General features: G+C 50.4%; 18 non-coding genes across 18 annotated transcripts; all 18 read right to left on the bottom strand.

The window, feature by feature from the left end:
• Positions 1–185: 185 nt before the first annotated feature.
• On the bottom strand, positions 186–258 carry Trnaf-gaa (transfer RNA phenylalanine (anticodon GAA)). Its single transcript has one exon. It is a non-coding gene; the product is annotated as a tRNA-Phe (tRNA).
• A 579-nt stretch (positions 259–837) lies between these two features.
• On the bottom strand, positions 838–919 carry Trnas-uga (transfer RNA serine (anticodon UGA)). The gene has a single exon. It is a non-coding gene; the product is annotated as a tRNA-Ser (tRNA).
• Positions 920–1,846: 927 nt separating this feature from the next.
• Positions 1,847–1,919, bottom strand: Trnak-uuu (transfer RNA lysine (anticodon UUU)). The gene has a single exon. It is a non-coding gene; the product is annotated as a tRNA-Lys (tRNA).
• Positions 1,920–2,456: 537 nt separating this feature from the next.
• Trnaf-gaa (transfer RNA phenylalanine (anticodon GAA)) lies at positions 2,457–2,529 on the bottom strand. The gene has a single exon. It is a non-coding gene; the product is annotated as a tRNA-Phe (tRNA).
• A 579-nt stretch (positions 2,530–3,108) lies between these two features.
• Trnas-uga (transfer RNA serine (anticodon UGA)) lies at positions 3,109–3,190 on the bottom strand. The gene has a single exon. It is a non-coding gene; the product is annotated as a tRNA-Ser (tRNA).
• A 927-nt stretch (positions 3,191–4,117) lies between these two features.
• On the bottom strand, positions 4,118–4,190 carry Trnak-uuu (transfer RNA lysine (anticodon UUU)). The gene has a single exon. It is a non-coding gene; the product is annotated as a tRNA-Lys (tRNA).
• Positions 4,191–4,727: 537 nt separating this feature from the next.
• Positions 4,728–4,800, bottom strand: Trnaf-gaa (transfer RNA phenylalanine (anticodon GAA)). The gene has a single exon. It is a non-coding gene; the product is annotated as a tRNA-Phe (tRNA).
• Positions 4,801–5,379: 579 nt separating this feature from the next.
• Trnas-uga (transfer RNA serine (anticodon UGA)) lies at positions 5,380–5,461 on the bottom strand. The gene has a single exon. It is a non-coding gene; the product is annotated as a tRNA-Ser (tRNA).
• Positions 5,462–6,388: 927 nt separating this feature from the next.
• Trnak-uuu (transfer RNA lysine (anticodon UUU)) lies at positions 6,389–6,461 on the bottom strand. The gene has a single exon. It is a non-coding gene; the product is annotated as a tRNA-Lys (tRNA).
• Positions 6,462–6,998: 537 nt separating this feature from the next.
• Positions 6,999–7,071, bottom strand: Trnaf-gaa (transfer RNA phenylalanine (anticodon GAA)). Its single transcript has one exon. It is a non-coding gene; the product is annotated as a tRNA-Phe (tRNA).
• Positions 7,072–7,650: 579 nt separating this feature from the next.
• Trnas-uga (transfer RNA serine (anticodon UGA)) lies at positions 7,651–7,732 on the bottom strand. Its single transcript has one exon. It is a non-coding gene; the product is annotated as a tRNA-Ser (tRNA).
• Positions 7,733–8,659: 927 nt separating this feature from the next.
• On the bottom strand, positions 8,660–8,732 carry Trnak-uuu (transfer RNA lysine (anticodon UUU)). Its single transcript has one exon. It is a non-coding gene; the product is annotated as a tRNA-Lys (tRNA).
• A 537-nt stretch (positions 8,733–9,269) lies between these two features.
• On the bottom strand, positions 9,270–9,342 carry Trnaf-gaa (transfer RNA phenylalanine (anticodon GAA)). The gene has a single exon. It is a non-coding gene; the product is annotated as a tRNA-Phe (tRNA).
• A 579-nt stretch (positions 9,343–9,921) lies between these two features.
• On the bottom strand, positions 9,922–10,003 carry Trnas-uga (transfer RNA serine (anticodon UGA)). Its single transcript has one exon. It is a non-coding gene; the product is annotated as a tRNA-Ser (tRNA).
• A 927-nt stretch (positions 10,004–10,930) lies between these two features.
• On the bottom strand, positions 10,931–11,003 carry Trnak-uuu (transfer RNA lysine (anticodon UUU)). Its single transcript has one exon. It is a non-coding gene; the product is annotated as a tRNA-Lys (tRNA).
• A 537-nt stretch (positions 11,004–11,540) lies between these two features.
• Trnaf-gaa (transfer RNA phenylalanine (anticodon GAA)) lies at positions 11,541–11,613 on the bottom strand. The gene has a single exon. It is a non-coding gene; the product is annotated as a tRNA-Phe (tRNA).
• Positions 11,614–12,192: 579 nt separating this feature from the next.
• On the bottom strand, positions 12,193–12,274 carry Trnas-uga (transfer RNA serine (anticodon UGA)). The gene has a single exon. It is a non-coding gene; the product is annotated as a tRNA-Ser (tRNA).
• Positions 12,275–13,201: 927 nt separating this feature from the next.
• On the bottom strand, positions 13,202–13,274 carry Trnak-uuu (transfer RNA lysine (anticodon UUU)). Its single transcript has one exon. It is a non-coding gene; the product is annotated as a tRNA-Lys (tRNA).
• Positions 13,275–13,539: the final 265 nt, after the last annotated feature.

The following is a 13,539-nucleotide window of genomic DNA, read 5'->3' as shown; positions in this document are numbered from 1 at the left end:
GAACGCAGTCGGTAGGACGTTTTTTTATTTTCTTACTTCTCAGAGAGTTGCCTACTGTGTTCCTCTTATGGCAAGCACTAGACAACCAGAACAGTTACAGAAGAGAGTCATGTCCGTTCTCGGCTCTAGTTACATTATCACAAAGTCAGAGCAATTCCATTGGCGTCGGCTTCAAAACGAAGCCGTGCCGAAACCCGGGATCGAACCAGGGACCTTTAGATCTTCAGTCCAACGCTCTCCCAACTGAGCTATTTCGGCTGACGTACAGCGCCCCTCTTTTGCACGTCTGCCCCGTTGCCAATTTCACAGTCATCTTCGTCTGAAAGAACACAGGGACGCCGAAAGGCGAACAGCAGATGCAGTAAAGTACCACACACATTTCTTCTGCTTCCATCGTCGTAACTAGCAAACATGTCGACTCGATTCATGTAATATCGACTTCGCTGACGCTAGAAAAGCTGTGCTATATCGATGCCACGTGCAACTAGTGTGCAGAGAACGAGGCAGAGGAAGGAGTGAGCCTCTCCAACGTGTGTGAGGCAGTATCTAGCAGATACACGCGGTAAAACGTTTGACTTGCGTTTGCTCATTAATTGCTACACGTCATCGTCTGCAAGCTAAAATAATCACATCTGCACTGCCCAGAGAGGCGACACTTGCACTGACACCTGGTGGACGGTTGTGAGACGAGGAGATGAGCTGTGGCTTCTGGGCACGACTGTAGCGCTGCACCCTGGAGCCAAGAACACTGCACCTTGCTGGCGGCCCACGTGTTTAGTAGTGACGCAACTGCTAGGATGCAGCTGAACGTCCATCTTCTGAGAGCGAGAAAATTTCCGCAGTCGGCAGGACTCGAACCTACGCTCCCAGAGGGAATCTGATTTCAAGACAGTCGCCTTAACCACTCGGCCACGACTGCACGTCTCAGAAGCGTCTCTCGACAACTGAAACTCCCACCTTTGCAAGCATTCTCATGGCAGAAGGCAGCATGGGCTCACTCTTTTCTGTAGTGATTCCACTGCCAGCACATTAGACGTTACGAAAGTGTATTAATTTTCGCCCCGACAGGGACTAGAACCCAGGACCCTTTGGTTGAAAACCTAACGCTCTACCGACTGAGCTATCCGCACCCACGCACGAGCATTGTCATACAGCTGCGTCGTGTGCGAGTGATTCGCATGTCGTAATTGCTGGCTTATGGCTCCAATGGCGACTTCACCGACTTCCCACTGACGCGCCGCTGACGCTAGTTTTCTGGCGTCTTAAGGGATGGACATACTTGCAAGTAGCTGCGAGATCATTGAAAAGAAACGCGGCGCCATTGCTTTTGCCGCACTCGACTGATTGAATTGCAATTCCTAAAAAGGAATGAACCTTCACTCTGTCCAACAATTTCAAGCACGTGTGTGTACTCACGAACTCGGCGAAGGCGCGAGAAAATGACGGGGGCGCACTCGTGGGCCTGCGACGGCTTCCTGCAGTCACATCGTCAGTGCGAGGTGGACCGGTAGGCACAGGAAGCAGCGGCCGTCGTGAAACTCAGCATTCTTAAACGGAAATTTTCGTCTTGTTTAGAATGGCGTCATTGGTTTGCACGCTCATTCATGCGTGTGAAAGTATTTGCTGCTCTTTACGCAGAATCGCACGCAGCCGGCGGGATTCGAAACTACTTTCGAGTCAGACGCCTTAACCACTCGGCCACGGCTGCCCCGAACGCAGCGTTCTCCCGACACGTGCAAATCGAACCGTTTAAAGCACTGTGGTGTCAGAAAACGGCGTTGCTGCATTCTTTTCCGTAGTGTTTCCACCACTACCAGAGGAAACGCTACCAAATTATTAAAATTTCCGCCCGAACAGGGACTTGAACCCTGGACCCTTAGGTTAAAAGCCTAATGCTCTACCGACTGAGCTATCCGGGCTCACAACGCCTTATGAAACATCTCACGATGCACAACGACACATTGACTCATGTCCTTTACTGTTGTGCAATCGCTGCATGGAGCTGTTAGTAGTTAAACGTCGCCTGAATGCTGTCTGCAAACTTATCGCGCAAAGCTCGTAACAGACCATCGAACAATGTTGACACACGATGCAAAAACAAACTGCAGCAGTCGTTACGTCTCATACGTTGGAGTAGAGGATTTACGTGTTTTGTCGACACTCATCGGGCAATTGGAAAATTCACAAGCACTTCGAATGCAATGTTTCCCACGTTTTCGCTCATTTCACGGTTCCGCTGGAGACGTTCTTCACCTCCTGGCACAAAACAGGGAACGCAGTCGGTAGGACGTTTTTTTATTTTCTTACTTCTCAGAGAGTTGCCTACTGTGTTCCTCTTATGGCAAGCACTAGACAACCAGAACAGTTACAGAAGAGAGTCATGTCCGTTCTCGGCTCTAGTTACATTATCACAAAGTCAGAGCAATTCCATTGGCGTCGGCTTCAAAACGAAGCCGTGCCGAAACCCGGGATCGAACCAGGGACCTTTAGATCTTCAGTCCAACGCTCTCCCAACTGAGCTATTTCGGCTGACGTACAGCGCCCCTCTTTTGCACGTCTGCCCCGTTGCCAATTTCACAGTCATCTTCGTCTGAAAGAACACAGGGACGCCGAAAGGCGAACAGCAGATGCAGTAAAGTACCACACACATTTCTTCTGCTTCCATCGTCGTAACTAGCAAACATGTCGACTCGATTCATGTAATATTGACTTCGCTGACGCTAGAAAAGCTGTGCTATATCGATGCCACGTGCAACTAGTGTGCAGAGAACGAGGCAGAGGAAGGAGTGAGCCTCTCCAACGTGTGTGAGGCAGTATCTAGCAGATACACGCGGTAAAACGTTTGACTTGCGTTTGCTCATTAATTGCTACACGTCATCGTCTGCAAGCTAAAATAATCACATCTGCACTGCCCAGAGAGGCGACACTTGCACTGACACCTGGTGGACGGTTGTGAGACGAGGAGATGAGCTGTGGCTTCTGGGCACGACTGTAGCGCTGCACCCTGGAGCCAAGAACACTGCACCTTGCTGGCGGCCCACGTGTTTAGTAGTGACGCAACTGCTAGGATGCAGCTGAACGTCCATCTTCTGAGAGCGAGAAAATTTCCGCAGTCGGCAGGACTCGAACCTACGCTCCCAGAGGGAATCTGATTTCAAGACAGTCGCCTTAACCACTCGGCCACGACTGCACGTCTCAGAAGCGTCTCTCGACAACTGAAACTCCCACCTTTGCAAGCAATCTCATGGCAGAAGGCAGCATGGGCTCACTCTTTTCTGTAGTGATTCCACTGCCAGCACATTAGACGTTACGAAAGTGTATTAATTTTCGCCCCGACAGGGACTAGAACCCAGGACCCTTTGGTTGAAAACCTAACGCTCTACCGACTGAGCTATCCGCACCCACGCACGAGCATTGTCATACAGCTGCGTCGTGTGCGAGTGATTCGCATGTCGTAATTGCTGGCTTATGGCTCCAATGGCGACTTCACCGACTTCCCACTGACGCGCCGCTGACGCTAGTTTTCTGGCGTCTTAAGGGATGGACATACTTGCAAGTAGCTGCGAGATCATTGAAAAGAAACGCGGCGCCATTGCTTTTGCCGCACTCGACTGATTGAATTGCAATTCCTAAAAAGGAATGAACCTTCACTCTGTCCAACAATTTCAAGCACGTGTGTGTACTCACGAACTCGGCGAAGGCGCGAGAAAATGACGGGGGCGCACTCGTGGGCCTGCGACGGCTTCCTGCAGTCACATCGTCAGTGCGAGGTGGACCGGTAGGCACAGGAAGCAGCGGCCGTCGTGAAACTCAGCATTCTTAAACGGAAATTTTCGTCTTGTTTAGAATGGCGTCATTGGTTTGCACGCTCATTCATGCGTGTGAAAGTATTTGCTGCTCTTTACGCAGAATCGCACGCAGCCGGCGGGATTCGAAACTACTTTCGAGTCAGACGCCTTAACCACTCGGCCACGGCTGCCCCGAACGCAGCGTTCTCCCGACACGTGCAAATTGAACCGTTTAAAGCACTGTGGTGTCAGAAAACGGCGTTGCTGCATTCTTTTCCGTAGTGTTTCCACCACTACCAGAGGAAACGCTACCAAATTATTAAAATTTCCGCCCGAACAGGGACTTGAACCCTGGACCCTTAGGTTAAAAGCCTAATGCTCTACCGACTGAGCTATCCGGGCTCACAACGCCTTATGAAACATCTCACGATGCACAACGACACATTGACTCATGTCCTTTACTGTTGTGCAATCGCTGCATGGAGCTGTTAGTAGTTAAACGTCGCCTGAATGCTGTCTGCAAACTTATCGCGCAAAGCTCGTAACAGACCATCGAACAATGTTGACACACGATGCAAAAACAAACTGCAGCAGTCGTTACGTCTCATACGTTGGAGTAGAGGATTTACGTGTTTTGTCGACACTCATCGGGCAATTGGAAAATTCACAAGCACTTCGAATGCAATGTTTCCCACGTTTTCGCTCATTTCACGGTTCCGCTGGAGACGTTCTTCACCTCCTGGCACAAAACAGGGAACGCAGTCGGTAGGACGTTTTTTTATTTTCTTACTTCTCAGAGAGTTGCCTACTGTGTTCCTCTTATGGCAAGCACTAGACAACCAGAACAGTTACAGAAGAGAGTCATGTCCGTTCTCGGCTCTAGTTACATTATCACAAAGTCAGAGCAATTCCATTGGCGTCGGCTTCAAAACGAAGCCGTGCCGAAACCCGGGATCGAACCAAGGACCTTTAGATCTTCAGTCCAACGCTCTCCCAACTGAGCTATTTCGGCTGACGTACAGCGCCCCTCTTTTGCACGTCTGCCCCGTTGCCAATTTCACAGTCATCTTCGTCTGAAAGAACACAGGGACGCCGAAAGGCGAACAGCAGATGCAGTAAAGTACCACACACATTTCTTCTGCTTCCATCGTCGTAACTAGCAAACATGTCGACTCGATTCATGTAATATTGACTTCGCTGACGCTAGAAAAGCTGTGCTATATCGATGCCACGTGCAACTAGTGTGCAGAGAACGAGGCAGAGGAAGGAGTGAGCCTCTCCAACGTGTGTGAGGCAGTATCTAGCAGATACACGCGGTAAAACGTTTGACTTGCGTTTGCTCATTAATTGCTACACGTCATCGTCTGCAAGCTAAAATAATCACATCTGCACTGCCCAGAGAGGCGACACTTGCACTGACACCTGGTGGACGGTTGTGAGACGAGGAGATGAGCTGTGGCTTCTGGGCACGACTGTAGCGCTGCACCCTGGAGCCAAGAACACTGCACCTTGCTGGCGGCCCACGTGTTTAGTAGTGACGCAACTGCTAGGATGCAGCTGAACGTCCATCTTCTGAGAGCGAGAAAATTTCCGCAGTCGGCAGGACTCGAACCTACGCTCCCAGAGAGAATCTGATTTCAGGTCAGACGCCTTAACCACTCGGCCACGACTGCACGTCTCAGAAGCGTCTCTCGACAACTGAAACTCCCACCTTTGCAAGCAATCTCATGGCAGAAGGCAGCATGGGCTCACTCTTTTCTGTAGTGATTCCACTGCCAGCACATTAGACGTTACGAAAGTGTATTAATTTTCGCCCCGACAGGGACTAGAACCCAGGACCCTTTGGTTGAAAACCTAACGCTCTACCGACTGAGCTATCCGCACCCACGCACGAGCATTGTCATACAGCTGCGTCGTGTGCGAGTGATTCGCATGTCGTAATTGCTGGCTTATGGCTCCAATGGCGACTTCACCGACTTCCCACTGACGCGCCGCTGACGCTAGTTTTCTGGCGTCTTAAGGGATGGACATACTTGCAAGTAGCTGCGAGATCATTGAAAAGAAACGCGGCGCCATTGCTTTTGCCGCACTCGACTGATTGAATTGCAATTCCTAAAAAGGAATGAACCTTCACTCTGTCCAACAATTTCAAGCACGTGTGTGTACTCACGAACTCGGCGAAGGCGCGAGAAAATGACGGGGGCGCACTCGTGGGCCTGCGACGGCTTCCTGCAGTCACATCGTCAGTGCGAGGTGGACCGGTAGGCACAGGAAGCAGCGGCCGTCGTGAAACTCAGCATTCTTAAACGGAAATTTTCGTCTTGTTTAGAATGGCGTCATTGGTTTGCACGCTCATTCATGCGTGTGAAAGTATTTGCTGCTCTTTACGCAGAATCGCACGCAGCCGGCGGGATTCGAAACTACTTTCGAGTCAGACGCCTTAACCACTCGGCCACGGCTGCCCCGAACGCAGCGTTCTCCCGACACGTGCAAATTGAACCGTTTAAAGCACTGTGGTGTCAGAAAACGGCGTTGCTGCATTCTTTTCCGTAGTGTTTCCACCACTACCAGAGGAAACGCTACCAAATTATTAAAATTTCCGCCCGAACAGGGACTTGAACCCTGGACCCTTAGGGTAAAAGCCTAATGCTCTACCGACTGAGCTATCCGGGCTCACAACGCCTTATGAAACATATCACGATGCACAACGACACATTGACTCATGTCCTTTACTGTTGTGCAATCGCTGCATGGAGCTGTTAGTAGTTAAACGTCGCCTGAATGCTGTCTGCAAACTTATCGCGCAAAGCTCGTAACAGACCATCGAACAATGTTGACACACGATGCAAAAACAAACTGCAGCAGTCGTTACGTCTCATACGTTGGAGTAGAGGATTTACGTGTTTTGTCGACACTCATCGGGCAATTGGAAAACTCACAAGCACTTCGAATGCAATGTTTCCCACGTTTTCGCTCATTTCACGGTTCCGCTGGAGACGTTCTTCACCTCCTGGCACAAAACAGGGAACGCAGTCGGTAGGACGTTTTTTTATTTTCTTACTTCTCAGAGAGTTGCCTACTGTGTTCCTCTTATGGCAAGCACTAGACAACCAGAACAGTTACAGAAGAGAGTCATGTCCGTTCTCGGCTCTAGTTACATTATCACAAAGTCAGAGCAATTCCATTGGCGTCGGCTTCAAAACGAAGCCGTGCCGAAACCCGGGATCGAACCAGGGACCTTTAGATCTTCAGTCCAACGCTCTCCCAACTGAGCTATTTCGGCTGACGTACAGCGCCCCTCTTTTGCACGTCTGCCCCGTTGCCAATTTCACAGTCATCTTCGTCTGAAAGAACACAGGGACGCCGAAAGGCGAACAGCAGATGCAGTAAAGTACCACACACATTTCTTCTGCTTCCATCGTCGTAACTAGCAAACATGTCGACTCGATTCATGTAATATTGACTTCGCTGACGCTAGAAAAGCTGTGCTATATCGATGCCACGTGCAACTAGTGTGCAGAGAACGAGGCAGAGGAAGGAGTGAGCCTCTCCAACGTGTGTGAGGCAGTATCTAGCAGATACACGCGGTAAAACGTTTGACTTGCGTTTGCTCATTAATTGCTACACGTCATCGTCTGCAAGCTAAAATAATCACATCTGCACTGCCCAGAGAGGCGACACTTGCACTGACACCTGGTGGACGGTTGTGAGACGAGGAGATGAGCTGTGGCTTCTGGGCACGACTGTAGCGCTGCACCCTGGAGCCAAGAACACTGCACCTTGCTGGCGGCCCACGTGTTTAGTAGTGACGCAACTGCTAGGATGCAGCTGAACGTCCATCTTCTGAGAGCGAGAAAATTTCCGCAGTCGGCAGGACTCGAACCTACGCTCCCAGAGAGAATCTGATTTCAGGTCAGACGCCTTAACCACTCGGCCACGACTGCACGTCTCAGAAGCGTCTCTCGACAACTGAAACTCCCACCTTTGCAAGCAATCTCATGGCAGAAGGCAGCATGGGCTCACTCTTTTCTGTAGTGATTCCACTGCCAGCACATTAGACGTTACGAAAGTGTATTAATTTTCGCCCCGACAGGGACTAGAACCCAGGACCCTTTGGTTGAAAACCTAACGCTCTACCGACTGAGCTATCCGCACCCACGCACGAGCATTGTCATACAGCTGCGTCGTGTGCGAGTGATTCGCATGTCGTAATTGCTGGCTTATGGCTCCAATGGCGACTTCACCGACTTCCCACTGACGCGCCGCTGACGCTAGTTTTCTGGCGTCTTAAGGGATGGACATACTTGCAAGTAGCTGCGAGATCATTGAAAAGAAACGCGGCGCCATTGCTTTTGCCGCACTCGACTGATTGAATTGCAATTCCTAAAAAGGAATGAACCTTCACTCTGTCCAACAATTTCAAGCACGTGTGTGTACTCACGAACTCGGCGAAGGCGCGAGAAAATGACGGGGGCGCACTCGTGGGCCTGCGACGGCTTCCTGCAGTCACATCGTCAGTGCGAGGTGGACCGGTAGGCACAGGAAGCAGCGGCCGTCGTGAAACTCAGCATTCTTAAACGGAAATTTTCGTCTTGTTTAGAATGGCGTCATTGGTTTGCACGCTCATTCATGCGTGTGAAAGTATTTGCTGCTCTTTACGCAGAATCGCACGCAGCCGGCGGGATTCGAAACTACTTTCGAGTCAGACGCCTTAACCACTCGGCCACGGCTGCCCCGAACGCAGCGTTCTCCCGACACGTGCAAATTGAACCGTTTAAAGCACTGTGGTGTCAGAAAACGGCGTTGCTGCATTCTTTTCCGTAGTGTTTCCACCACTACCAGAGGAAACGCTACCAAATTATTAAAATTTCCGCCCGAACAGGGACTTGAACCCTGGACCCTTAGGGTAAAAGCCTAATGCTCTACCGACTGAGCTATCCGGGCTCACAACGCCTTATGAAACATATCACGATGCACAACGACACATTGACTCATGTCCTTTACTGTTGTGCAATCGCTGCATGGAGCTGTTAGTAGTTAAACGTCGCCTGAATGCTGTCTGCAAACTTATCGCGCAAAGCTCGTAACAGACCATCGAACAATGTTGACACACGATGCAAAAACAAACTGCAGCAGTCGTTACGTCTCATACGTTGGAGTAGAGGATTTACGTGTTTTGTCGACACTCATCGGGCAATTGGAAAACTCACAAGCACTTCGAATGCAATGTTTCCCACGTTTTCGCTCATTTCACGGTTCCGCTGGAGACGTTCTTCACCTCCTGGCACAAAACAGGGAACGCAGTCGGTAGGACGTTTTTTTATTTTCTTACTTCTCAGAGAGTTGCCTACTGTGTTCCTCTTATGGCAAGCACTAGACAACCAGAACAGTTACAGAAGAGAGTCATGTCCGTTCTCGGCTCTAGTTACATTATCACAAAGTCAGAGCAATTCCATTGGCGTCGGCTTCAAAACGAAGCCGTGCCGAAACCCGGGATCGAACCAGGGACCTTTAGATCTTCAGTCCAACGCTCTCCCAACTGAGCTATTTCGGCTGACGTACAGCGCCCCTCTTTTGCACGTCTGCCCCGTTGCCAATTTCACAGTCATCTTCGTCTGAAAGAACACAGGGACGCCGAAAGGCGAACAGCAGATGCAGTAAAGTACCACACACATTTCTTCTGCTTCCATCGTCGTAACTAGCAAACATGTCGACTCGATTCATGTAATATTGACTTCGCTGACGCTAGAAAAGCTGTACTATATCGATGCCACGTGCAACTAGTGTGCAGAGAACGAGGCAGAGGAAGGAGTGAGCCTCTCCAACGTGTGTGAGGCAGTATCTAGCAGATACACGCGGTAAAACGTTTGACTTGCGTTTGCTCATTAATTGCTACACGTCATCGTCTGCAAGCTAAAATAATCACATCTGCACTGCCCAGAGAGGCGACACTTGCACTGACACCTGGTGGACGGTTGTGAGACAAGGAGATGAGCTGTGGCTTCTGGGCACGACTGTAGCGCTGCACCCTGGAGCCAAGAACACTGCACCTTGCTGGCGGCCCACGTGTTTAGTAGTGACGCAACTGCTAGGATGCAGCTGAACGTCCATCTTCTGAGAGCGAGAAAATTTCCGCAGTCGGCAGGACTCGAACCTACGCTCCCAGAGAGAATCTGATTTCAGGTCAGACGCCTTAACCACTCGGCCACGACTGCACGTCTCAGAAGCGTCTCTCGACAACTGAAACTCCCACCTTTGCAAGCAATCTCATGGCAGAAGGCAGCATGGGCTCACTCTTTTCTGTAGTGATTCCACTGCCAGCACATTAGACGTTACGAAAGTGTATTAATTTTCGCCCCGACAGGGACTAGAACCCAGGACCCTTTGGTTGAAAACCTAACGCTCTACCGACTGAGCTATCCGCACCCACGCACGAGCATTGTCATACAGCTGCGTCGTGTGCGAGTGATTCGCATGTCGTAATTGCTGGCTTATGGCTCCAATGGCGACTTCACCGACTTCCCACTGACGCGCCGCTGACGCTAGTTTTCTGGCGTCTTAAGGGATGGACATACTTGCAAGTAGCTGCGAGATCATTGAAAAGAAACGCGGCGCCATTGCTTTTGCCGCACTCGACTGATTGAATTGCAATTCCTAAAAAGGAATGAACCTTCACTCTGTCCAACAATTTCAAGCACGTGTGTGTACTCACGAACTCGGCGAAGGCGCGAGAAAATGACGGGGGCGCACTCGTGGGCCTGCGACGGCTTCCTGCAGTCACATCGTCAGTGCGAGGTGGACCGGTAGGCACAGGAAGCAGCGGCCGTCGTGAAACTCAGCATTCTTAAACGGAAATTTTCGTCTTGTTTAGAATGGCGTCATTGTTTTGCACGCTCATTCATGCGTGTGAAAGTATTTGCTGCTCTTTACGCAGAATCGCACGCAGCCGGCGGGATTCGAAACTACTTTCGAGTCAGACGCCTTAACCACTCGGCCACGGCTGCCCCGAACGCAGCGTTCTCCCGACACGTGCAAATTGAACCGTTTAAAGCACTGTGGTGTCAGAAAACGGCGTTGCTGCATTCTTTTCCGTAGTGTTTCCACCACTACCAGAGGAAACGCTACCAAATTATTAAAATTTCCGCCCGAACAGGGACTTGAACCCTGGACCCTTAGGTTAAAAGCCTAATGCTCTACCGACTGAGCTATCCGGGCTCACAACGCCTTATGAAACATCTCACGATGCACAACGACACATTGACTCATGTCCTTTACTGTTGTGCAATCGCTGCATGGAGCTGTTAGTAGTTAAACGTCGCCTGAATGCTGTCTGCAAACTTATCGCGCAAAGCTCGTAACAGACCATCGAACAATGTTGACACACGATGCAAAAACAAACTGCAGCAGTCGTTACGTCTCATACGTTGGAGTAGAGGATTTACGTGTTTTGTCGACACTCATCGGGCAATTGGAAAACTCACAAGCACTTCGAATGCAATGTTTCCCACGTTTTCGCTCATTTCACGGTTCCGCTGGAGACGTTCTTCGCCTCCTGGCACAAAACAGGGAACGCAGTCGGTAGGACGTTTTTTTATTTTCTTACTTCTCAGAGAGTTGCCTACTGTGTTCCTCTTATGGCAAGCACTAGACAACCAGAACAGTTACAGAAGAGAGTCATGTCCGTTCTCGGCTCTAGTTACATTATCACAAAGTCAGAGCAATTCCATTGGCGTCGGCTTCAAAACGAAGCCGTGCCGAAACCCGGGATCGAACCAGGGACCTTTAGATCTTCAGTCCAACGCTCTCCCAACTGAGCTATTTCGGCTGACGTACAGCGCCCCTCTTTTGCACGTCTGCCCCGTTGCCAATTTCACAGTCATCTTCGTCTGAAAGAACACAGGGACGCCGAAAGGCGAACAGCAGATGCAGTAAAGTACCACACACATTTCTTCTGCTTCCATCGTCGTAACTAGCAAACATGTCGACTCGATTCATGTAATATTGACTTCGCTGACGCTAGAAAAGCTGTGCTATATCGATGCCACGTGCAACTAGTGTGCAGAGAACGAGGCAGAGGAAGGAGTGAGCCTCTCCAACGTGTGTGAGGCAGTATCTAGCAGATACACGCGGTAAAACGTTTGACTTGCGTTTGCTCATTAATTGCTACACGTCATCGTCTGCAAGCTAAAATAATCACATCTGCACTGCCCAGAGAGGCGACACTTGCACTGACACCTGGTGGACGGTTGTGAGACGAGGAGATGAGCTGTGGCTTCTGGGCACGACTGTAGCGCTGCACCCTGGAGCCAAGAACACTGCACCTTGCTGGCGGCCCACGTGTTTAGTAGTGACGCAACTGCTAGGATGCAGCTGAACGTCCATCTTCTGAGAGCGAGAAAATTTCCGCAGTCGGCAGGACTCGAACCTACGCTCCCAGAGGGAATCTGATTTCAAGTCAGACGCCTTAACCACTCGGCCACGACTGCACGTCTCAGAAGCGTCTCTCGACAACTGAAACTCCCACCTTTGCAAGCAATCTCATGGCAGAAGGCAGCATGGGCTCACTCTTTTCTGTAGTGATTCCACTGCCAGCACATTAGACGTTACGAAAGTGTATTAATTTTCGCCCCGACAGGGACTAGAACCCAGGACCCTTTGGTTGAAAACCTAACGCTCTACCGACTGAGCTATCCGCACCCACGCACGAGCATTGTCATACAGCTGCGTCGTGTGCGAGTGATTCGCATGTCGTAATTGCTGGCTTATGGCTCCAATGGCGACTTCACCGACTTCCCACTGACGCGCCGCTGACGCTAGTTTTCTGGCGTCTTAAGGGATGGACATACTTGCAAGTAGCTGCGAGATCATTGAAAAGAAACGCGGCGCCATTGCTTTTGCCGCACTCGACTGATTGAATTGCAATTCCTAAAAAGGAATGAACCTTCACTCTGTCCAACAATTTCAAGCACGTGTGTGTACTCACGAACTCGGCGAAGGCGCGAGAAAATGACGGGGGCGCACTCGTGGGCCTGCGACGGCTTCCTGCAGTCACATCGTCAGTGCGAGGTGGACCGGTAGGCACAGGAAGCAGCGGCCGTCGTGAAACTCAGCATTCTTAAACGGAAATTTTCGTCTTGTTTAGAATGGCGTCATTGGTTTGCACGCTCATTCATGCGTGTGAAAATATTTGCTGCTCTTTACGCAGAATCGCACGCAGCCGGCGGGATTCGAAACTACTTTCGAGTCAGACGCCTTAACCACTCGGCCACGGCTGCCCCGAACGCAGCGTTCTCCCGACACGTGCAAATTGAACCGTTTAAAGCACTGTGGTGTCAGAAAACGGCGTTGCTGCATTCTTTTCCGTAGTGTTTCCACCACTACCAGAGGAAACGCTACCAAATTATTAAAATTTCCGCCCGAACAGGGACTTGAACCCTGGACCCTTAGGTTAAAAGCCTAATGCTCTACCGACTGAGCTATCCGGGCTCACAACGCCTTATGAAACATCTCACGATGCACAACGACACATTGACTCATGTCCTTTACTGTTGTGCAATCGCTGCATGGAGCTGTTAGTAGTTAAACGTCGCCTGAATGCTGTCTGCAAACTTATCGCGCAAAGCTCGTAACAGACCATCGAACAATGTTGACACACGATGCAAAAACAAACTGCAGCAGTCGTTACGTCTCATACGTTGGAGTAGAGGATTTACGTGTTTTGTCGACACTCATCGGGCAATTGGAAAACTCA

Source organism: Schistocerca gregaria, unplaced genomic scaffold (assembly GCF_023897955.1).
Source record: "Schistocerca gregaria isolate iqSchGreg1 unplaced genomic scaffold, iqSchGreg1.2 ptg000318l, whole genome shotgun sequence".
In the NCBI taxonomy this organism is placed as follows: domain Eukaryota; kingdom Metazoa; phylum Arthropoda; class Insecta; order Orthoptera; family Acrididae; genus Schistocerca; species Schistocerca gregaria.
Note: the sequence above shows the minus strand (reverse complement) of the source record. Positions and strands in the feature narration are given on the sequence as shown.